Source organism: Cupressus sempervirens, chromosome 8, assembly GCF_028749045.1.
Source record: "Cupressus sempervirens isolate cs-2001-9-10 chromosome 8, ASM2874904v1, whole genome shotgun sequence".
NCBI lineage: Eukaryota > Viridiplantae > Streptophyta > Pinopsida > Cupressales > Cupressaceae > Cupressus > Cupressus sempervirens.
Window position 1 is genome coordinate 432,313,233 of NC_143125.1, and position 24,811 is coordinate 432,338,043.

Below are 24,811 nucleotides of genomic sequence, written 5' to 3' on the forward strand. Positions count from 1 at the left end.
ATGGAAAATAATCCAAGAACATACATGTCTCTTCATGGGACATGTCTATTCATTGATATAATGACAACTAAATTATAGTTGTGTGTATGTGTGTCATTAATAATGAACATATATATTTTATACTTCACAACACACACACACATTAGTATTCACATGTATGTTTATCCGAATGAAGTTACAAAACATCAACACATTTCATTAATATTTGTCAAGTTATAAATATTAGTATGATTGTTGCTTGTTACAAAATTGTTCAACATAATTTTTTGCAAAAAGTTGTATGGATTTAATTATAGAAAGAAGCAAGAGGGTGTTGACCCATGGTACAAAGAATAGACACTATGATCAACATATTCACAACACTTAGTGCCAAACATCTAGTAAAAATGTCAATTGAAGTCTACCTCTATAAAAAACAAAGGTTGGAATGCGACAACTTCATCAATCGTGGTCCGCATTACTAAGAATCGTCATGGGAAAACTTGTTTTACTAGCTACATTATCAAACCAAAAACAAGAACAAAGGACAAAGGTGAGTCCTTTAAAACTATTAGCAACCACCTAATCACAAAAAGAAAAGGAACAAAGAGGGGGAGACAAACTCATCCTTAAAAGGCCCAGAAACCAACCTTGGGCAATAGGTATCATGTTCCTCTTTCACCCTCATAACCATAGGTCCATAGCCAATAGAACTTCCTATTAATGTTAGGATTCCCAAAAATCTCGTGCCCCTCCGTACACTCCCTTTCAACTACAATATCAAAGAGATCCACCTCCATAGAAAAAGAGGTGGAAAGATCATGAATCCAATGCTAGGGGAGAGAAACCCCCAAACATAAATGCTATCACTAATTATAGCCCAACTACTTTCCCCTCCAACAAAGACTACCTCGACACTTTAAATCACAAGGAACTCCACCTCTATAGGAGTCAATCTTACTATCAAAAACCTAAAGGGAGAAACCAACAAACTCCAAGTCTGACACATAGAAGGAGCATCCCAAACCCATAAAAGGGTAATAAAATAAGCTGTTTTCCCCACATAGCTTCCTTCCTCCTTACTAAAAAGGAGTCCTACCTCAATAGGCATAATAGGGAGGAAGTTAACTCCCAAAAAATCCATCTATTGAATCCACCCTACCTTCCAAGCATCAACCTTCTGAGAAGGAATATTCAACCCACTATCAAAAATACCCACAAAACATATCATCACTTCAATATATGATATCTCTTCCTTAATAAGAGTTGTGAGCTTAATAGACAATAGCAAGAACTAATTCTGAAACAAAGAAGTCAGCCAAAGGATCCTTTGAAACCAAAGCTGAGACTTCATATCTATAGAAATCTCTAGGGTGAAATGTAGGAGAAAAAATAGAGACCACCAGATACCTAAAAAAAGAAAGCACTAGACTTTGCTGAGGGGAAGCACCCCCATAAAGAGATCTACACTCAACGAAACACAAGGAGCCATAGGAGGCCCTTGAGAACTTAGGCACCATTTCCCATTAGGGGAATAAACTTCTCCATTGAAAAATAAACAAGACCATGTCATATAGGGCCCTAGAAATTTCTTAGCATCCTCCAAGTAGCAACCTAGAAGAACCCATTTATGAATGTGGGCAAAGGACACCCACAGATTCCAAATATTCATAAAATCACAAAGAGCCCCATAGCTCAAAGGGAAAGAATAAAGGGAAAAAACATAACTTCCCTCCAGATGAGAATCACAAAGCACCCAATACTTGTTGGCTCTAACTCCAAATGTCCACCAAGGTCACATATCGTGCTTCATCCTAGGAGAATCCAAACAAATGAGCTTGCCCATAAAAGCCAAAAGAGTAGAGTCCCAACAAATCCATCCAACCAAACAACACGAGAGGGCCAAGGGAGGGGTGAGCTGAGAAAGGCTAGCCTAAATAAATCCATAGGGCTCCCTAAAATAGAAGACCCATCCACAAAAAGCACCCAAGAGATGTAGATTGGGATGCATCCTAAACTAGCGACTCCAAACAATAGAGTGAGAGCCAATAAAAGAAACCCTTAGCTTCCTAGGGGAAGCTTGAAAGTCATCCAAGACCAATCTATCACCAATGACAAGGCACCACCAAGAAGAGAGAGACTTCAGGTCACTCAACTACCACATTTCCCCAACAACTTCAACCCCCAAATCCTCAACACCCAATAGACAAGGCTTGGACTCAGCAATCTAAGTAGCCATTGAATCATGCCATCCTCATCCAGGACCATCCTCATTCAACTCCCCACCTCCATCTCCATCACTTGATCCCTCTACCCCTAAAACCGTAGCAGTACCATTTCGATTACTACTCCTGCTATCCATCCAAGAATGTTATAATCCATAGGAGAGTTGATATGTTAAGATTCAATTAGGTGTACATTAGTTATTAGTTAGTTAAAAAGTTGTATGTTGAATTAGATTCTCTTAAGAATTAATTTTGAGTAACTTTAAGGCATTACTTGAAGCATGATATTGTTGATGTTTAGAGGGAATTTCTCGACTATTCTATTTCCTTACAATTGCACATAGAAGAAAATGCATTGTGAATTTTTATTTTTATTTTCCTTGCATATGAAAGCCAATTTAATGACTGATAATTTCCATTGAAGAATATGCTTGTGTTAAGAAATTCTTCTCTCTTTGCTCTATTGATTGATATCACAGTCCATATTGAAATTCTAAAGACATAACAAAATCATGTTGTATTTAGCGTTGTTGGAATAATTAATGCATGGGTGCAATCATATAGTTATGTAGTGTGTGTATTTCTTTGAGAAAGTAATATATTGGAAATGGGTATTGAATGTGGAGCAATACAGAGAAAGGTAGTTAAATGGAAAGATATGTGATTTCTTTTCCCTTACTACCTAGCAGTTTAGCTTCTTTAATTGGGTGTTCTTTCTTGAACTCCTTAAACATCACACACTTACTTAATTCCTACACCAAAAATGTTAAATAGTCAAAGTTGACTTTTTCCTCCCACGCTTAATTCTTTCCTTGGTGTGTGATATTTAAGGATGACTGTTTTTACTTGACCAAATTTTATTTATAAATGCATGGGTTATGTTAATTTTATTTTCCCCTTCCACAACCATGTTAAGTTGCCACTTATATATGTAAAGGTAGAAAGTGATAAAGAGTGAAAGAGATCGGAAGGAAGAGATATATTGGAATAGACAAGGATAGTGAGATGACAAAATAGAGGAAAAGGGGAATATAGGAGGAAACATGGAGTGGTTATATAGAGGAGAGATGTTTTAACTTGGAAGATGCAACGTTTAGCCATTTCAATTACGTATGGATTCCACTAAGATGCGCCAGAGTCGCAAGCAATTCAACTAGTCTATATCGGTCAAGACAAAATAGTGTAAAATACGGACCGTTCTCCAGAAAATTGGTCAAAAATGAAATACGGACAAAGGAAATAAATTCGGGAATCGATCGCCATCAATGGAAACATCCATAACATAATAATAATATCACACTCCATTATATGAATGGACCTCAATCACCCCACACGGCGAAGCAAGCACGTCTTGCGCTTATAAAAATCTTACGGAACAAAGTCTTTTACGGCTTCGACACGAGATACCATCCAAGTAGTAGCGACGGATTCCAATGTAATAGGTATCTCGCGACTTTAAAACATAAAGTCGGTCCAAGTAGTGCTCAGCGATGAATTCTAATGCAATGTCTATTGGATCGCTCTCGATCGGCATAAATCTACTCCAAATGTGAGCACCAAAAGCATATATTATAGGGAAATAACAAGGACCTTGATTACATAATACATTCTCATATTTATAGGAAATCTTCTCTTTAATTTGTGTTGAGAGTAAGAGGTATCTTTATGTAATCATATGCTTCTAAACTAATAAAACATATCTATTTATGTACAAACTAACTACCTAACTGGGGCTAAGTAGAACTCCATCCATTGTATATCATTAATTGGATACATGAGCTTTTACATGTCATAAAACAAAGAAAGCATGAGAGATTAAGAAATAGAAAGTCTTCAGTTGATGTAGGAGTGTCTGGATGTGCCAAAAATAGAAGCTCAATTTTCACTAGGCATTTGTAGGAATTAAACTACTACCAAAATCTTGATTCAAAAAAGCTACTAGCCTATCCACATTCTCCTGCATAAAGTGTAACAACTTTAGATTTCCTTGAATGATCTATACACCCTTTTCCTCAAAAATTTCTCGCCATTGCTAACGAACTCTCAATAATGGGTCGAATTGTACCGCACCCTTATCTGTTCTTTCAATTGTTACATTCAAAGTGTCCTCAGGGTCTGTGTGATCCAAGGGGCCAACAACTTCGCTTAAATATCCCTTTAGGATTTCATTTTGCTGCTGAAGTGTTATTAATTCTGCCCCAACTTGCTCCAAGCTCCTAAATACCTCCTTCATACCTATTGTAACCATTAACTTAGCGGTATCCAAGGTAGGGTTCCCAAGCATGACCTCCTTGATCTAATAATCTCATGGCATCAATTCTTCAACATTTGAATGTGGAGGAGGGATAGCCACTTGTGCAAATACGTCCTAGCTCTTATCACTCATGATAAAGGCTAATGCATGTGCATCTTTTGGAGGTGATTCAAGCTTCATGAACATTTCAATCAATTTCATTCTATCCTCCTCCTTAGTGGTGAATTGTTGTTTCTTATTCCTTATCACTTCTTTTCTTAGCCACCTTGGGATATGCTCCAATAGAGATTTTCCTTTTGAGGACGAAGGAGTCAGCTAATCTATACTCTTCCACTTATCACTCCTTTCTGGAGTCTTCTCCTTCTGCAAAAGATCTACACTGAGAATTTCCATATCTGTAGAGCCCACAGTCTCACCTCAGTGTCTTGGGAAGTTTTTTGAGGTGGTTCACTTATCTGTCCTTCTTCCAACACTTCCTCAGTAGATACTTGTTGTAGCTCTTCTTCTTGTTCCACTCGAACTTTTTCTTCTTCATTATTTAGAGGCAAAGGGGTAGTTGATCCCTTGCCTACACAGAATGTGACTTGTACTAAAGATAATGGAACCGCCTCAGGTCCTTGTGATTATCAAATCTTAAGTAACCTAATACTTCTTATGATCTCTAGTAAAAGTAAATGAATAAGACATAATCAATGCTTTCCAATATTACCATTTAAATTGAAGTTAATATTTTTAGTAATGTTTTCTAATTCAAGGTTTACTATTTAAATTGTTGATAATTGTCTACACATTAAAGCAATTTAAACAAAGTTCTACTATTACTTATTACCTTAATGAAAGCAGACAATCAATAGAAACATTTTTGAAGAAAATTTTCAATTGAAATCACTCCATCGAAATGTTTAGACCTAATAAGTAAGTGTTGATATTTCCATAAAACAATGTTTTACTTGAACATCAAAACACTTAAGCCTATATTACAACTTGTTGAAAATGGAAACTAAATCAAAATATTATTTCAGTGGAATTAAAGACACCAAAAATGACATCACCTATTCTCTAATTTTTCTATTGGCTTAATACACAGATAGAAAACAAACACAAAACAATTAAATCAGCTGAAGATCTGCAATCCTAAATGGATGGTGTTTATCTAACTTGACACTCCAAGTTGGAAAATAAAGCCCGAGTCATATGCTATAACAAAGAGCATTCGAAGGAGAGACCAAATATATATATATATATTGGGATGAAAATCAATTTAAGATGACAAATGGCTTTCATAGTTTATGTTTTGTTGCATGCTCTTTTGATTCTTAATTAAACCATTAAGTCAAGGGGTGATCTTTTATCCCTTGACCCTTTTTTTTGAATTGTAATCTTAGTATATTATTTATTAATAGAAAAGGACTATTCATATAAAAAAATTTAAAAAATTGCACAAGGAAAATTGGACGAGAGGGAGCTAAAAATGTTGCTAGTTGATTCAATTTTTTGGAAACAACTTGTAAATGTTAACAAAATTTGCAGTCATTGCTATTTAGATTTGAGGTAACACCGATTTTGGATGGTTTTGATAGCTACCAGTAGATGCATTTTGCTAGGTGTATTAAACCATAAGGGGGTAAGTGCATCAAGTTGTGGTGTCACAAGTGGGGTATAAGTGGACACCTTTTCTCTGAAATTAGCAATTTTTGAACTTCAACAAGAATTTGAAGATAGTTACGCTCAAAATTTTAAGATATGACAAAAACAAAAGTATAAGTCCTTTGAATCTAGTCTCTAAACTACTAATTTTTTTTTCAAAATGGTTTAGTTTTAGGTCCTCAAAAAAGGGGGCCATAGAAAGTGGTACTATTTATTCCAAAAAACATAACATAGTACAAAGTGTGGCCCCTCTAAAATTATAACTTTTTTTTGAAATTCTTTAATCACTCTAGTCAAAAGTTACTTAACACTATGTAGTTTATCCCAGATTTTTCAGAAAATTTTAAAATGTGTATTTTTTGTAATAAATTTTTTTACTAGACACATTCCAAAAACATGAAATATCTATGTGCTCCCCCTAGAAATGATTGAAAAGTAATCTAAAATCACAAACTAATTTTTTTTTAAAAGTGTGTAGAATGGAGCCTAGTTTCTAAAAAAGTAAGTTGCTGCAAAATTTGATGAACAAGATAAAATCTATAGCCCAATTAGTACATGGTGGTTTTTGACAAAAAATGGACATACATTCAAAAGAAATTATAGATGAAAGGCTTGAAATAGTTCAAATTAAAATTAAATTATATGGTTATATAGCTAATGCAGAGACCTACAATGTCATGTAACCTGATCTTATCAGTGCCCAACCATGAGGAATCTTGAAGGAGAGCACACAAGAAAAATCAATCATTTTTTGTATGTTTCTAGCAAAACATGTCTCAAACCTGTTTATAGACTCCAAACCTTTTGGTTGGATCTCCAAGGCAAAACCAAGCTTTAGCCTTGGTTTAATGCAAAGCTTTGAATAACGCGTACACACTATAGCATGCATGTGCTATTTAAAGCTTTTTGAATTTGGGTCTTAATAGCGTGTGTTCGCTATAGTGCCCACATACTATTGAGACCTAAATAGTGCATAGAGAAGGAAGAAGGGACACAAAGAAAGAGCAAGAGAGAGGGAGGGATGGCTGTGTGTGTGTGTGTGTGTGTGTGTGTGTGAGAGAGAGAGAGAGAGAGAGAGAGAGAGAGAGAGAGAGAGAGAGTAGGGGATGGGAGAGGGGAGAGAGATAGTAGGAGTTGAGAGAGAGAGAGAGAGAGAGTAGGGGTGGCAGAGAGAGTATAGGATGGGAGAGAGAGGAAGTGTGGGAGAGAGTATGGGTGGCAAAGAGAGAGTACGAGATGGGGGAGAGAGATTGAGAGTAGGGGATGGGAGAGAGAGGAGTGTGAGAGAGTGAGTAGGGGTGGTAGAGAGAGAGTAGGTAGTGGGAGAGGGAGAGAGAGAGAGAGGGGAGGGTGGGAGTGTGTGTGAGAGAGAGCAGGGCATGGGAGAGAGTGTGAGAGTGTGAGAGAGAGTAGGGGTGGCAAAGAGAGAAAGTAGAGGATGGGAGAGGGGGGAGAGAGAGAGTAGGGGATGGGGGAGAGAGAGAGAGAGAGAGACAATAGGCAGTCGAAGAGGGAGTGGGAGAGGGAGAGAGAGGGGAAATGGGAGTGTATGTGAGAGATCTAGAGAGTAGGGGATGGGAGAGGAGAGAGAAGGGGATGGGAGTGTATGGTGTGTGTGAAAGAGAGAGAGTCGGAGATGGGAGAGGGGAGAGAGAGAGTAGGGGATGGGAGAGAGAGAGTAGGTGGTGGAAGAGGGAGAGAGGGAGGCAATGGGAATGTGTGTAAGAGAAAGAGAGTAGGGGATGGGAGAGAGAGTAGGGGTCGCAAAGAGAGAGTACAAGATGGGAGAGAGAGATTGAGAGTAGCGGATGGGGGAGAGAGAGAGTAGGCGGTGGGAGACAGAGTGGGAGAGGGAGAGTGAGAGAGAGGGGGAATTAGAGAGGGGGAAGAGAGAGAGAGAGAGAGAGAGAGAGAGAGAGAGAGAGAGAGAGAGTAGGGGATGGGAGAGAGTGTGAAAATGTGAGAGATAGTAGGGGGTGGTAGAGAGAGAGTAGAGAGGCAAAGAGTGAGTGAGAGAGAGATTAGGCGATGGGAGAGGGAGTGGGAGAGGGAGAGCGAGTGAGAGACAAAGTAGGGGATGGGAGAGGAGAGAGGGGGGATGGGTGTGTGTGTGTGAAAGAGAGAGAGTAGGGAAAGGGAGAAGGGAGAGAGAGATAGAGAGAGTAGGGGATGGGAGAGAAAGAGAGTAGGCAGTAGGAGAGGGAGTGGGAGAGGGAGAGAGAGGGGGGATAGGAGTTTGTGTAAGAGAGAGAGTACAGGATGAGAGAGAGTGAGAGTAGGGGATGGGAGAGAGAGAGAGTAGAGAGGGATAGAGTGAGAGAGATAGAAGGCGATGGGAGAGGGAGTGGGAGGGAGAGAGAGGGGGAATGGGAGTGTGTGTGAGAGATCTAGAGAGTAGGGGATAGGAGAGGAGAGAGAGAGGGGGGATAGGAGTGTGTATCTGTGAAAGAGAGTTTAAGGGATGGGAGAGGGGAGAGAGAGTAGGGGATGGGGGAGAGAGAGTAGGCAGTGGGAGAGGGGGTGGGAGAGGAAGAGAGAGGGGACGAATGGGAATGTGTGTAAGAGAGATAGAGTAGGGGATGAGAGAGAGTGTGAGAGATAGTAGGGGATGGGAGAGAGAGAGTGAGAGTAGGGGATAGGAGAGAGAAAGTAGAGAGGGAGAGAGAGTACTTGAGAGAGAGATAGTAGGCAGTGCAAGAGGGAGTGGGAGAGGGAGAGAGGGGGGGAATGGGAGTGTGTGTGTGACAAATCTAGAGAGTAGGGAACGAGATAGGAGAGAGAGAGGGGGTATGGGAGTGTGTGTGTCTATGAAAGAGAGTAAGGGATGGGAGAGGGGAGAGAGAGAGTAGGGAATGGGGGAGAGAGAGTAGGCGGTGGGAGAGGGAGTGGGAGAGGGAGAGAGAGAGGGGGAATGGGAATGTGTGTAAGAGAAAGAGAGTAGGGGATTGGAGAGAGTAGGTAGTGGTAGAGAGAGCTCATATAGGATGGGAGAGAGAGAGTGAGAGTAGTGGATGGGAGAGAGAGAGTGAGAGTAAGGGATGGGAGAGAGAGAGAGTAGAGAGGGAGAGGGAGAACTTGAGAGAGAGAGATAGTAGGTGGTAGGAGAGGGAGTAGGAGAGGGAGAGAGATAGGGGGGATGGGAGTGTGTGTGACAGATCTAGAGAGTAGGGGATGGGAGACAAGAGAGAGGTGGGGGATAGGTGTGTGTGTGTGTGTGTGTATGAAAGAGCGAGAGAGAGTAGGGGATGGTGGATAAAGAGTAGGTGGTGGGAGAGGGAGAGAGTGAGGGTGAGAGAGTAAGGGATGGGAGAGTGTGTGAGAGAGAGTAGGGAGAGGGAGAGAGAGGGGGGATGGGAGTATGTGTGACAGATCTAGAGAGTAGGGGATGGGAGACAAGAGAGAGAGGGGGGATGGGAGTGTGTGTGTGTCTATGAAAGAGAGAGAGTAGGGGATGAGAGAGAGAGAGTGTGAGAGTGTCATAGAGAGTAGGGGGTGGCAGAGAGAGAGTATGGGATGGGAGAGACAGAGTGAAACAATGGGAGAGAGTGTGAGAGAGAGTAAGAGTAGGGGATGGGAGAGAGAGTAGAGAGTGAGAGAGAGATAGTAGGCAGCAGGAGAGGGAGTGGGAGAGGGGGATAGAGAGGGGGGATGGGAGTGTGTGTGAGAGAGCTAGAGAGTAGGGGATGGGAGAGGAGAGAGGGAGGATGGGAGTGTGTATCTATAAAAGAGAGAGTTTAGGGGATGGGGAGGGGACAGAGAGAGTAGCCCGAGAGAGAGAGAGAGAGAGAGAGAGAGAGTAGATGGGAGAGGGAGACTAGGTGGTGGGAGAGGGAGTGGGAGAGGGAGAGAGAGGGGGGGATGGGAGTGTGTGTAAGAGAGAGAGTAGGGGATGGGAGAGAGTGTGAGAGAGTGAGAGAGAGTAGGGGGTGGAAGAGAGAGAGAACAAGATGAGAGAGAGAGTGAGTAGGGGATGGAAGAGAGAGAGTATAGAGGGAGACAGAGTGAGAGAGATAGTAGGCAATGGGAGAGGGAGTAGGAGAGGGAGAGAGGGGGATGGGAGTGTGTGTGAGAGATCTAGAGATTAGGAGATGGGAGAGGAGAGAGGGTGAGAGAGAGTAGGTGGTGGGAGAGGGAGAGCAAGAGAGAGAGAGAGAGAGAGAGAGTAGGGGATGGGAGAGGAGAGAGAGTGAGAGAGTAGGGGATGGGAGAGAGAGAAAGAGTGAGAGAGAGTAGTTGAGAGAGGCAGTAGGAGAGAGAGAGTGAGAGAGTAGGTGATGGGAGAGGGAGTAGGAGAGGGAGAGTGAGAGAGAGAGTAGGGGATGGGAGAGGAGAGAGAGTGTGAGAGAGTAGGGAATGGGAGAGGAGAGAGATAGTAGGGAGAGAGAGAGTAGGGGATGGGGGATGGTGGGATAGGGAGAGATGTGTTTTGACATAGTGCGTATGCACTATAGTGCATACACGTTTTATAGTGCATACACACTATGTCAAAACACCCAAAAATGGTCACAAATCAAGTTTGGGTCCCATTTCATCTATTCTCTACTTTTGGTCTATTGTACATTCTTTTGTTCCGATAGAAAACATGGGTTTCAATAGACAAAACACTATTTGAAGAATTTTTGAAGCTAGCAAACACCAAATTCAATCATTGGATATGCTATTTGAAGGCTTTTTGAATATTCTTTGTATAGAAAGTTAGTGCAATTCTTTAAAAATATTGTTTGTTGACATATAGATACAAATTTGATTATAATTTGACATGTTTAATATATAGTGAATTCATTGAAATTTGTATGTTTGAATGAAATGTTATTTCAAGATGGTTAGAAATTTGAAAAGTTGTTTGATATATATTGTGTACTCATTGAAATAATTTTAATTTTTATATGTATTTGAATGATTTTTAATTTACACATTGTAAGTAATTTAGATGTCTAAATAATTTGACATGTAGAAATCATCATCATGCCAAGGAAGAAACCAAAAAGTCAAAAAAATGAAGATAGGGAGAGAGATTTGGCAATTAAAAGAGATAAAATGAAACTACTACATGAACAAAAAAAATTACATGGCAATAATGAAGAATTGACTTTCAAATAGGATCAAGAACCATTGATACAAAGAAACAAAGAGGAAGAATTGGAAAGACAAAGAGAACGAATGAGACTGTTATGCTCAAGAAGACAATTGAATTGTGAAGCTACACCATCTTTCAATATTGCAATCATATCATCCTCTCATGTTGAAGAGACACTAATTTGTAGATCCAACAATGTACACACTCCATCATGTCATGTTGAAAGCACAACATCAACATATCAAGCAGGTGATATTCCATCTTTTGCATCTTATTGCCAAGACACATCATCTTCGGTTCAAGGTATGCAATACACTCAACCTTATGTTGATGTTCAAAATGTTGAGAGAATGGAAGAGATTATAACACCTCCTAGAATTCATTTTAGAAGACCAAAATATTTGGTTGATATTGATACTAACATTTTGAAATCAATGCCTGACAAGATTAGCAAGTGTACTTGTCAAAGAAAAGTTAATCGTATGTGAAGATTATTTTTTGAAAAATTAAATGTTACAAGTCAATGCCAATTATTTGTTGAAATAATGAGGAATTTGAAATTTAGGCCTATCATGAAGATTCTTGGGCTAAGAACAATGGATGATTCAAATGAAAAAAATATTGTAAAGAATCTAATGAGTGCTTATGACAAAGTGGGCTCTAAATCACACCAAAGATAGTAATATCACAAGACAAGTACTTACATCAACAATTGTAAGTACCCAAATGAAGAAAGCTCGACTCATGAGAAAGACAAAAAAAAAAATTGAATATTGGTAGAGGTACTCTAAGGAGAGCCATGCTAAGGCGTGAGAGATTAGAAGGTCCAACAAAAAATGAGTTATGGACATTTAGCGGTAGACTACCATGAAAGGATAAAGAAATTAATGAAGCTTTAAAATCATTGGTCGAAGATTTTTGGAAAAATAACACACGTGTTTCCCCTAATCAAAGAGATGTTGTAAGGAGGATTGGTAGCTAAAATTGCGACCCACATGCAAAACATTTTTTGGACTCAACTCAGACATAGTTTTTTGCAAAATTTATTGGTATTTATTCTCAAATTTGAATAATTCAATTTTTTTTTGAGATGGGTAAACCTTTTTTATGTCAAGATAAATCACACACACACAACTTGTTGTTGTAGGATATATATTGAATTTTCTAACCATTTTGATGTTTTTAGGCATATATGTGTGTTTTTGCATTCTGAGTTTGTTTTGTAGGATTGTGACATGAATGAGCCACCAAGATCTTCAAGGGAATTCATATCCAACATTTTATGTGAAATAGGGGATGGCCAAAAATTTTACAAGACATCATGTTTGGACGGTACATGTTTATTTTGTGGTTCTCCACAACTTTTATCAACTTATGAACATATGGATGGTACACATGCAATTGGAAATGAAATGGTAGATTAGAGAAAATTTAAGACAGTGACATATGCTCTAAAAGATGGGAAACAAAGTAAAGGATGTGATTTAGTCATATAAAAGATTACAGTGTATGAGTTCATGAATATTTTTCGTGAAAAGATTATTTACAAGTATGTAAGGCATACACATAGAGCTCGATGGCTGGATTTGCAATTCAAGCTGTGCAAGGATATGTTTCTATAGGATACCATTGTTTTGGTTGTAGACTTCACAAAGAACTACACACTATAACCACAAAATGAGGTGCAAGCAAAGTATTATACTTCTCAACAGGTTTCCATATTTGTTCACATAACATTCATGCATTCACCTACAAGTATAGAGGATAACAGGAAGATTTTGAGGGAGTACCATTTTTACATCAGGTATGATTGATCACATTCTATGAAGTTTGTACAGGGTTGTTTTCAACTATTTTATGGAGATTTGGCTAATAGGGGCATAACATATTGTTAGCGCATTATTTGGTCAGACAATTGCGTATCTCAATTCAAGAATGCATGGATGTTCTATTGGTTGAGTAGGATGCACAGGTTGTGTAGAATTCAATATATATAGAATTTTATAGAGGCTGGTCATGGTAAGGGAGAGCACAATGGTGTAGGTGCATGCATCAAAAGAGCCTTAGCTCATGAAAAACTAAAGTACAAAGATGGAGAAATATTGATAGATGCAAAATCCATCATCCAGTGGTGTAACGCTACAATGCTTCTAGGTGAAGAAGGTGAGTCTATAGTTTGTAGATTTTTTTGGTTGATAGATAATACTAACATTGCACCATATGAGGATTGTTGCACACTAATAGGATCCAGTGAGTTGCACTCTTTTAGAAGTTCTAATGCAGGTTTATGGAGTATCCACACATGAAAAATGGCATGCTATTGTCCATCATGTGTAGATGAAAATTGGGATGAGTGTGAGTTGACTGAATGGGTGGACAAATGGGATATACATGTTTTGGACCCAATTGACACCTATCATCCCCCACAAGCACTAGAAATGGTAGAGATGGATTCATCTATTGACTTTGACTGCTTGTTTAATCTAGTGCAACTTGGTAATATATATATTTATATATCTTTGTAATTTCAATATGTAACTGTATAACTTTTACCTAAGTATTTTCTAAATTAATGACCACATTTTGTACATTTGTCAATGTAGGCCATGATTTTGCTATTATTGCACTTGAAGACAATGAAGAAGGGACATATTATTATTTGTGTCATTGTGTCCAAGCCAATTTTTTTTTGGATCACTCAGTTATAGATGTTGAAGGTTTAGAGTACCATGTTGGTGCAGTGGTTGTAATTGGTACATGGCTTAGATGATATTCTATGAAGAACCCTAATTTGTGGTTATTCGAGGATTGGCAAATAGAGAGGAAGATTATTCATTATTCAAACCTTCTTGTCGCATCAAATGTCCACTTGATAAAATATGGTGGAAAATCACATAATAAGATTCTTTGGAAAGTTCGTGAGTCAGACCATGAGGCAATACTTGAGACATTAAAATGTAGAGAAGATCCAGTTGGGTCATTAGATTGAATAGGGAGAGAGGGAGAGAGAGAAAGAGTGATCAATTGGATCCAAATATAATGTTGCAATCTCTCCTCCAAGACTGTCCACATGATAAGGTGGTTATTGCTATTATGTGTAAGTGATGAGATAAGTTTAAATCATAGATTTTATGTTTTGATTTGTTTAGAATCTAGATACATTATTTGAATTTATATTAGATTCTTTAATAGGACCCATTTTCAGATTAGTCATTTGAATAAGTGAAAGTTTAGAATTTGTTGTTTAGATCAAAATATAATGAAAGAACATGAAAATTGTTAGAATGTGAATGCTTTGTGATGTAAAGTCATGATTTTGTGCATGTAACTAGAAATTTCAAACTGGTGAAAGCAAGGATACAATGGGAGAAGTTTCCAAGACGCATCAAGCCATTAAGTACACCACTTGATCATTGATAGAAGCTCAAATAAATAATTCTTTGCATTTGGAACATTGTTACCAATAATGATATTATGACTAACATACTTTTATCTTCTTCTTTTTTTGTCATCTATAATTATTTTAGATAAACTCCAAAACAAATTTATATCCAAATCATAAACTTATAAAACTATTCTTATAATTTTTTTAGATGTTGTCTATTTGGAAGCATTAAGACCAAAGTGTATGATCTTTGGTTCACTCCTAGTCACAAGAACTAGTAACTAAGTGTTCTTACACACATCATGCATAGGCATTATTAATAGCAATCATAGGGTCTTTACTTACAACAACAATTTCATCATTCATTTTTTTGTTTCATTATTCCTATGAACTATTACTAAGGCAATACATCCAACATTTAAACACAATGCAATGGACTTTAAATGACTATCAACACAACACAATGCTAGCCATAGAGGATTTGCTAAGCTTATCTCAATCAGCAACCCCAAGGATGTGGACTAGAAGAATTTGTAGCTACCATCACTTGGGAGTTGGAGTGGACAATGTCAACATGTAATCTATAGTCTACACTTTATACCCCCTCTATCCATATCTTGGCTTACCCAAACCTCCACCTGCATCTACCTAGTAATTCAATAGCATTGGTACTCTTCTTAACATATACCATTACATAAAAATTCAAGTCAATTAAATAAGACTTGCATGTGTAATCAATACACACCATGAAATAAATCTATTCTTCATCAAGGTATGTGCAGGATCATGGTGTGCCAAAAGTAGCGATGTGAAAAAAAAAGAGTTTGAAGACACCTAAAAGTGCTTCAAAATCTGCTCTGACTTTTTTTCACCTATATAGGAACCAAACCTGGAAGGTAAGGCTGAGCCTTATCGGATATCCGATATGATATCGAATATCTGATAATTAGAGTAATAATATTATACCGCTATTATTATTATACTAATAATAACAATTATTATTATAATAATAATAATTATTATAATATAATAGTATGATATATTATTTAATAATAATATTATTATTATTTAATATAATATTATTTAATATGATATTATTATTATTTATTAATAATATTATATTAAATAATAATAATATCATACTAAATATTATTATTAAATAATATATCATATTAAATAATAATAATAATAATATTATTATTATATTATAATCGTATAATATTATACTATAATAATAATATTATAATGTATTATATTATAATAATATAATATAATATTTAATATATTATAATATATAGTAATGTAATATAATATATATAAGATATAATATAATAATAAAAAGTAATATCTTATAATATAATATATAATAAAAAAGTATAATATATTATAAATTATAATAATATAATATAATATTTTATATTATAATATATAGTAAATTCATATAATATATATAAAATATAATATAAAAATATATAAAATGTAATATAATGTAATATATATTATATGTTATATGTTATATTATATATATTATACTCATTATATGTTATTGCAGCCATATCGAATATCCGATTCCTGTGCATTGGATTAAATAAAATTACAGACCCACGAGCCCTCATTTTACGTGAATTTGGAGCCAGTATTACCATTATCGATCAGATATCATATATGAGATCGAATATCAGATATTCAGGTTTTTTTTTTTCCCAACTCATTTTTAACCTAAATTTAATAGATTTTAGGATGATTTTGTTTGTTTTAGTTGAATCTAGGGTTGTTTTGATAAAAATGGTTTAAATTTAGATTTTTTAAAAATATATATTACATTTTGCAATTCAATAGGAATGGCTGATTAGAATGATGACACTGAGGCAGGGAATAATATTCCTCTTAACCCACCACCAAACAATCTAGTATCCCCACAAAATTGTCCACCAAATGATCCTCTAACTCCTCAAAACCCTCCTCAAATCGAGGATTTGATAAATGAAAATCTCACCGAGTTGAGAGGTTTGCATAGAACATATAATAATGTACCTGCACTGGCTCCTATGTTATCCATGTTAAACACCATAGTGGATAATATTGAAACCCTTATGAACCAAAAAAATGCTGCTTTTCGTTGGCGTGATGAAATGCACCAGATGTTTGATGATGGTTTGGATTATGATGAGGTCGCAGCCCACAACATAACCAAAGACGATTTGGCTAGCCTTTTTGCTAACCCAAAAATGGGTATACTAGTTGGCCCAAAAAAAAATCAAACTATCGATTAAATGGTGCACAAATGACGCCATACGTGCAAATTTTTGGGATCATTGGTGGATGGTCTTTGATATCCCTCCACATGGCAATTTAGACATACCATTTTATTTCCTTAGAAAATTATATGCAGAATTTTTCGTGAACCTTAAAGTGAACTATTGGAGCATGAAGCCCAACATGGGCTTAGGACTAGGAGCTCCTCAGGATAGACCCTCTTCCCAGTGGAAGAAACTTGGCACTTTTGTCCCCCCCCTGATGTCTCCCCCCCTCCTCGAGTGCAGCATCCATATATTATGGCAGAGGCTAGCTCTTAGACCATCAGAGCCATTCATAGGCTAAGTAGCCTAATGATATCTCAGGCTAGGTCAGTCCTGCCTCCTCGTGTTGATGATGTTGGTGCCAATTCATCATCGGCTAGCTCATCACACATTTGTGTGCTTCACACTTGCATTACATGCAAGAATATTTTCCTAGGTCCCATAGGTGATCTTTTTGAGTATCATTTTATATTAGATGAGGATACACAAGATGCACGTGCAGAGGCTACAGACCTTGATGCGAGAGAGGAGGGGAATGTAGAGGCATGGACTCCTTCGATGTTGGTACATGTATACATTTTTTTGTTATGACATATGCGATTTAAAGTTAATTTTTATAATAAAGTAATTTTAATTTTTAAGCCATACTGACTTTTACATGTATGTGATCTTCATTCATGTTTAGTTGATGACCGAGGAGGAGCTCAGACAGATAGACGATGCTACACTCTCGGCCATTTCATTTGGCCTTGAGACATCTATGGTACATTATGTTGTGTTCACATTTTTTTTTCTATTTGATATTGTAGCACATATGGTTGCTAATATATCTTTTATCTTGCAGATACCACCTACCCCGGGGGGACAAAGTGCGGGGGGTGAGCCAACATGCACTGACAAAGGAAAGGTAATTAAATGTTTTCTAATTGATTAAATATCGATGCATTCTTGTAAAATGTTTGTGGTAATCTCATTTAATTACATTCTTTTTTGTATATAGGGTGTGGCTACTAGCGATGAGCCTATACAGATTCAGCATCCTAGATCATCAGGGATTTCCATTCGCACAGAGAGCCCCATTGTATGTATAAGTATCATTTATTTTTTATTTTTCTTATTGATGTAGAGGAAAGTATGATTGTTGTTCTGTACAATTTTTGTGATTTTTTCCGTACCAATAATGATTCATGTCTTGCATATGTTCATTACAACTTAAATAGGCTTATATGCACTTGTCCAACCGACCAAGTTGGCTAGAAAGGTTTATTTAATCAAACAAATACCAAATTACTACTTTCCCTCCAAAACTAATATGACTGTTTGAATTTGAAATTCAAATTTCAAGCTATAGTTTTTATGCATTCTCTAACTTTCTAAACTATTCCATTGACTCAAAATTGGTCATATGGATTTATTAAATGCAACTAAGTATGAAACTATCCTAAGACTACTCCATATGGCTCTTTTGGCCATTTTACATCATGTTGCCCTTAGGTCCTTACTAGGACTTTTATGACTTTTGTCTTTCAAAGTACATTGTTTATTACATAATTCCATTATTGGTTTTAATACATCCCAATTAACAATCAATGATGTCTTTGATCCTCTATCTTCATCTGGTACCAAGGCTCTCTTAGATGATTTAATAGGTGCCCCTGCACCAAACACCCCACCTTCAAAGAAACTTTTGTCCCAGGAGTTAAGGGGTACTATCTTCTTTCCTCCCATCCTTCTAGAGGGATGTTTACAACTTTTCACCTGCAATGTATTACCCTACACACCTGCATACAAATCATTAGAAACAAAAAGCATTGGATCCTTGTTACCAGTCATGGTAACCTTATTGCCTGCTGATTGTGAACAGTCATGTTTTATTCTTGAAAAAGGCTGAATAACTTGTTTTCTGAGGTCATGTTGACCCTATCTCTTATCCTCCATGGATATGTTCACTTCTTTGTTCACTCTCATCACCAAAGGACACCATATTATTCCTATCATCACTCCTTTTGCTATCATTGTCTGCTTGTAACTAGAATTCTAAGTTTTGTCTTGAACAATCTCATCCTTCATAACCAAAAGAGATGGCTTCAATGGTAGATCTACCATATCATGTTTACTCTCCCTTTTCTCCTGCAAGTCCACAAACTCATTCTTTCCAAAACAAATAACTCTTTCCTCATCATGACCAATCAAAGGATTTAACTTAAACTTCACACCATCTTTGTGTACTATATAAACATTTGATGAGCCAAAATGAATAGTGTTCCTTGAGGCTTGCCAAGGCCTTCCAAGGATTACATGGCAGCATGTCATTAGAATGACATCACATATAACTTGATCTTTATATTCTGCTATAGAGAAATCCACTATTGCTTGCTCCCTTACAACAATATTTTACGCATCACTGACCCAAGATGCCCTATATGGTCTATCAATAGGACACTTCTTCAATCCTAGTTTATTTACCATTTCATAAGACACTAAATCATCAAAGGAACCAGAGTCTATTATCATCTTACAAATCTTACCATGGCTCATGCAATTTGTCCTAAAAATGGATGGTTTGGTCTCCTTTTGTTGCTGCATTTGTGGTCCTCTTCTCACCATCAAAGATTCTCCTTCAAGTTCAAGGTCTGCATTATCGTACTTCTTTTCTTCCTCTTCTCCTTGGGTCAAGGTGACTCTCCTCTCGTCCTTCTTGAAATCCACACCTTTCTCAGGGCACTTGTAGGATTGATTGCCTACTCCTCCATATGTGAAGCATTTACCTGTGAAAACACTATTACCTCTTCCACTTCCAAATCTTCCTCCCCTGAAACTTCCTCTTGTCTCAGATGTAATCTCTTTTCCTTTATCTTTGTCTTGATTGTTTGAAGTGTCAAACTGACTTCTTACACCTCTTCCTCTCATTTTTCCACCTCCTCTATAACTTGCTTGCCTCTCATTCTTTCTTTTCAACTTCTCCTCTGCCCAGATTGCCAACTAAAAACATTCTCCAAGTGTCCTTGGTACATTCAATCCTATTTCATCTTGAATATTTTACTTGAGGCCATTAATGTATCTAGCCACCTTCTCATCTTCATCTTCCAGTCCTCCCCTAACACTCAGGGTATGGAATTGCTCAGTATAGGACATGACATCCATATCCCTCTGTTTCAAATTGTTCGTTCTTATCTTTATTTGGATTGCTAAATCAGATGGCAAGAATTAATTTCTCACCATGGTCTTCATTCTCTCCCAATTAGAAATCTTATTCAATCCCCTTTTGATGCAGAGTCTGCAGCAACTACCTTCCACAAGCCAATAAATGGCTGTCATAATCCAACTTAGGATTCTAGGACTTCTCACAAGTCCTCTTACCCACTCCGGGTATACTCAACCTCCAAGTCAAACAAGGAAATCCCACTTCAAAAGCCTCACCAAATATCACTAGAAATGGAGACAATCATGGACATACTGTTCCAACCCAAAATCATCAATTTGTTTTGTTCCACCAAACTCTCAACACACCTTTGCACTTCTAGGCCTACAAACCTTGTAGCCTTCCAATTAGCTTCTTTTCACTTTTCTCCCAGTATCCCTTAACAACATAGGGACTTCTCCATAGGTCCAAACACCCTTCTTGGCACCTACTAAGAATCCAAAATATTTTGGGTTGATCTTGCTCCAGCACCCTCCAAACTGCTTCTAGGTACCTAGGCCTAGTTGATCAAGTTAGGTTAGGGCTTCAAGAAAGAATGGGCAAGGTGGTTTCCCAAGATCCAAAACACTTAAGCCAATCTCCAACACACTAAATTCATCCAAATCTAGCACTCAAACTGATTAGAAGTGCCTACAACCATGACTGTCAACAATTACCTTGCAAAAACCGATCAAGCACATGGGCTTGCTTGACCTAGGGCCAACTTGGAAAAATAGTTGCCCTTCTCTCTAGGCCTCCAACCTCTGGCATTATGTTGCCTAGTCTCCTAACTTTCATATCCCTCAGTTTTAGAGGGTGCCACCAGTGGGAATGCAAGTTAGGGATGCATTTGTGGAAGGGTCTAGGTGAGTGTTGTTCCTCTTAGTCTTGCTTTTTCTACTTTTACCTTCTTATCTTCCTTTATATCTTCAAGATCAAAGTAGTTCCCAAGGGCCTATATCCACCCTAGCACTTCTTCACTATCCATTTTACCCTAGTATATTGGAAAATCAATATGGTTCTTCCCACCATTACCTTGAACTGCTTTAATGATTCTCATAAATCTCCTTTCTTTAGGATTATCTATTGTCTCATGCTCTTGCCTTGCATTACCAACCTCTTCTTCTTCATGGTTCTCTCCATGATTTCTTCCTCTAACCTCTTCTCCTCTAGGTTCTTGCCTTTCCTTTTCTAAGGATTCTATCCTTGCAATAAGCTTCAGCCTCTCTCTTCTCATCTGTCTTTCTTCCCTCACTCTAGATGCTTCAAGTTCTCTCCTCTCTCTTTTCTCTCTTGCCAACTCTTCTCTCAATTCTTCAAGTTCTCTAGCCATTTGATTTTTAGGAGGCATTTTCACAACAAGTTTTCTTCCTTCCCAAGGGCCAACTCACTGATTCTCTTTCTTTCCTCACCAAGAAATCTCTGGACACCACTTATGTACCTTTCAACTTTGGGACACATAAGGAGGAATTAGACATTCCAAGGCTTCAACAAAGGGACCAGCACACTAAGGATGACAAAGACTCCTATGATGATGAAACCTACAACTTATCTACTCCAAAAAGACCTTGTTGATGCTCTGATACCATTTGATGCAGAGGATGGAGGATCTAACCACAAACTTGCAAATTCAAGCACAATATGGACCCAACCCCTATGTTTCAATGGTGTTCCCAAATGCACACAATGCCACCAAAGACTCCAAACTTGGATTTACGTTCACCAAGTGTTCCCTCCACCTCTACACACCTTAAAAAACTTCAACCAACATGTTTCTAAGGTTTCCAACCCACAAATCTTCAGTAGATACAAAAGAGACCAGTTTTGCCCTTTACTAGGCTATTCTCTTCTTTGGATCAGCAGACCCTATTTTCTTGATTTTTCTCCCAAACTTTCCAAAAAATCAAGAAAATAAACTAGCTTTTCAAATACCCTTTTTTGAGTTTTATAACATATCCAAAAATCAGTTATCACTCCTTTGGAAAGATTGTACGGAACAGGGCAGCTTGTCTCAGAATTAGGCCTAATTAGACCACTTTTACAAAGAAAGTACCCTTCAAACTTGCAATCTAACTTAATCCTTTTTCATAGTCTCTATTAATGATCTAAATCAAACTATTTTCAAGATTATAGGTCTTGGTCACACTCCTAAACACCCAAACTTCAAAACCCTCCTTAAAATGGCTTAAAAACCAAGGCCTGCTTGTTCAAACCCCAAAACTCATTTCTAGAACTTCTCCTTCAGCATTCACCATGAATTTACATATCTAAGATGATATTACCACTCATTCCAATATCATAAGGAACTTATAGAACAAACGATTCTTCAAGTTGCTTTTGAAAACCAAGCACTTTCATTCAATTTTTTGAGATAGTCCGTACAAATCTGACCCTTCGGGCCATACAGTCACAATTTATAAGTTTCAAGGGATGGTTAGTAACCCCCTTAACCACCTCCAATCGGTTTCATTTGTTAACTCTTCATAAAATTTAAATTATGGAGTTTCCCTCCAAAAAACACATAACCGTTACTATTCAAATTTCTAACTATTAAACTATGCTTTTAATGGGCTTATTGAATGTTTTGACTTGTCTAATGACAAGATATGATCATGACAACCTAAATGAACCTATCAAATGACTCATCTACCATATGAAATCCTAAAATCCTATCTCATGCCCAATTACAACTTTTTTCCACATATGAGTCCAACATTATAACTTTGTATGCTTCCATGAGCTATAATTGGTGCAAGGATTGCCCAATTGACTTCAAGAGATGCTCCATGACCTCTGTAATGCCTTGGATCTTCAATGTTCCCCTGATGAGCAGGGGATTCTCTTGCATCACTTATCTTCATAAATAAATTCAAAACTAATTTTCATGATATTAACAACTACTATTTTGTATCTCATAGGAGACTCCTAGTGAACATGAGGTCCGATGGGACAGTTATGTAGATTTAATGATGTGACCACTCACTCCTGAGGAGTAGTCTACAATAGTAAGTTGTAGTTTGAATTCATGATTTAATATGTTATAAATTTAGCATGCTATGAATTATAATGTTATAGTTTAAATTGTAGATTCATATGGCGTCGTTTAATGAGACAAATGGGGTCATAGGTCACCTTATAACCCCCTTTGACCCATATGTACGATTTGAATATGTCCCTATGGGTCTTAGGACATCTAGGGACATATGTCATCATTTCATGAGTCAAAGGGGGTCATAAGTCACCCTATGACCCCCTTTGACCAATATGAATGATTCGAATATGTCCTTAGGGGTCCTAGGACCACTAGAGACATATGTCATTGTTTACTGGGTCAAAGGGAGTCATAGGTCACCCTTTGACCCCCTTTGACCCATATGAATGATTCGAACATGTCCCTAGGGGTCCCAAGACCCCTAGGGACATATGTTGTCATTTAATGGGTCAAAAGGTGTCATAGGTCTCCCTATGACCCCCTTTCACCCATACGCACAATTCGAATATGTCCCTAGGGGTCCTAGGACCCCTAGGGACATATCTCGTCATTGAACGAGTAAAAGGGGGTCATAGGTCACCCTATAACCCCCTTTGACCCATATAAATGATTCGAATATGTCCTTAGGGGTCCTAGGACCCCTAGGGACATATGTCATCGTTTAATGGGACAAAGGGGGTCATAGGTCACCCTATGGCCTAGTTCGACCCATATGAACGATTCGAATATGTCCTTAGGGGTCCTAGAACCCCTAGGGACATATGTCATCATTTAATGGATCAAAGGGGGTCATAAGTCACCCTATGACCCCCTTTGACCCATATAGCCCATTCAAATATGTCCTTAGGGTTCCTAGGACCCCTAGGGACATATGTCATTGTTTAATGGGTCAAAAGGGGTCATAAGTCACCCTATGACCCCCTTTGACTCATATGCACGATTCGAATATGTCCCTATGGGTCCTAGGACCCCTAGGGACGTATATCGTCATTTAATGAATCAAAGGGGGTCATAAGTCACCTTATGACCCCCTTTCACCAATATGAACGATTCAAATATGTCCTTAGGGGTCCTAGGACCCCTATGGACATATGTCATCGTTTAATGGGTCAAAGGGTGTCATAGGTCACCCTATGACCCCCTTTGACCCATATGAATGATTCAAATATGTCCCTAGGGGTCCTAGGACCCCTATAGACATATGTTGTTGTTTAATGCATCAAAAAGTGTCATAGGTCACCCTATGACCCCCTTTGACCCATATGCACGATTCGAATATGTCCCTAGGGGTCTTACGACCCATAGAGACATATGTCATCGTTTAATGAGTCAAATGAGGTCATAGGTCACCTTATGACTCTCTTTGACCCATATGCATGATTCAAATATGTCCTTATGGGTCCTAGGACCCCTAGGGACAAATGTCGTCGTTTAATGGGTCAAAGGGGGTCATAAGTCACCCTATGACCTCTTTTGACCAATATGAATGATTCAAATATGTCCTTAGGGGTCCTATGACCCCTAGGGACATGTCATCATTTAATAGGTTAAAGGGGTTCATAGGTCACCCTATGACCCCCTTTGACCCATATGAACGATTCAAATATGTCCTTAGGGATCCTAGAACCCCTAGGGACATATGTTGTTGTTTAATGGGTCAAAAGGGGTCATGAGTCAGCCTATGACCCCCTTTGACCCATAAGGCCCATTAGAATATGTCATTAGGGATCGTAGGACCCATAGGGACATATGTTGTCGTTTAATGGGTCAA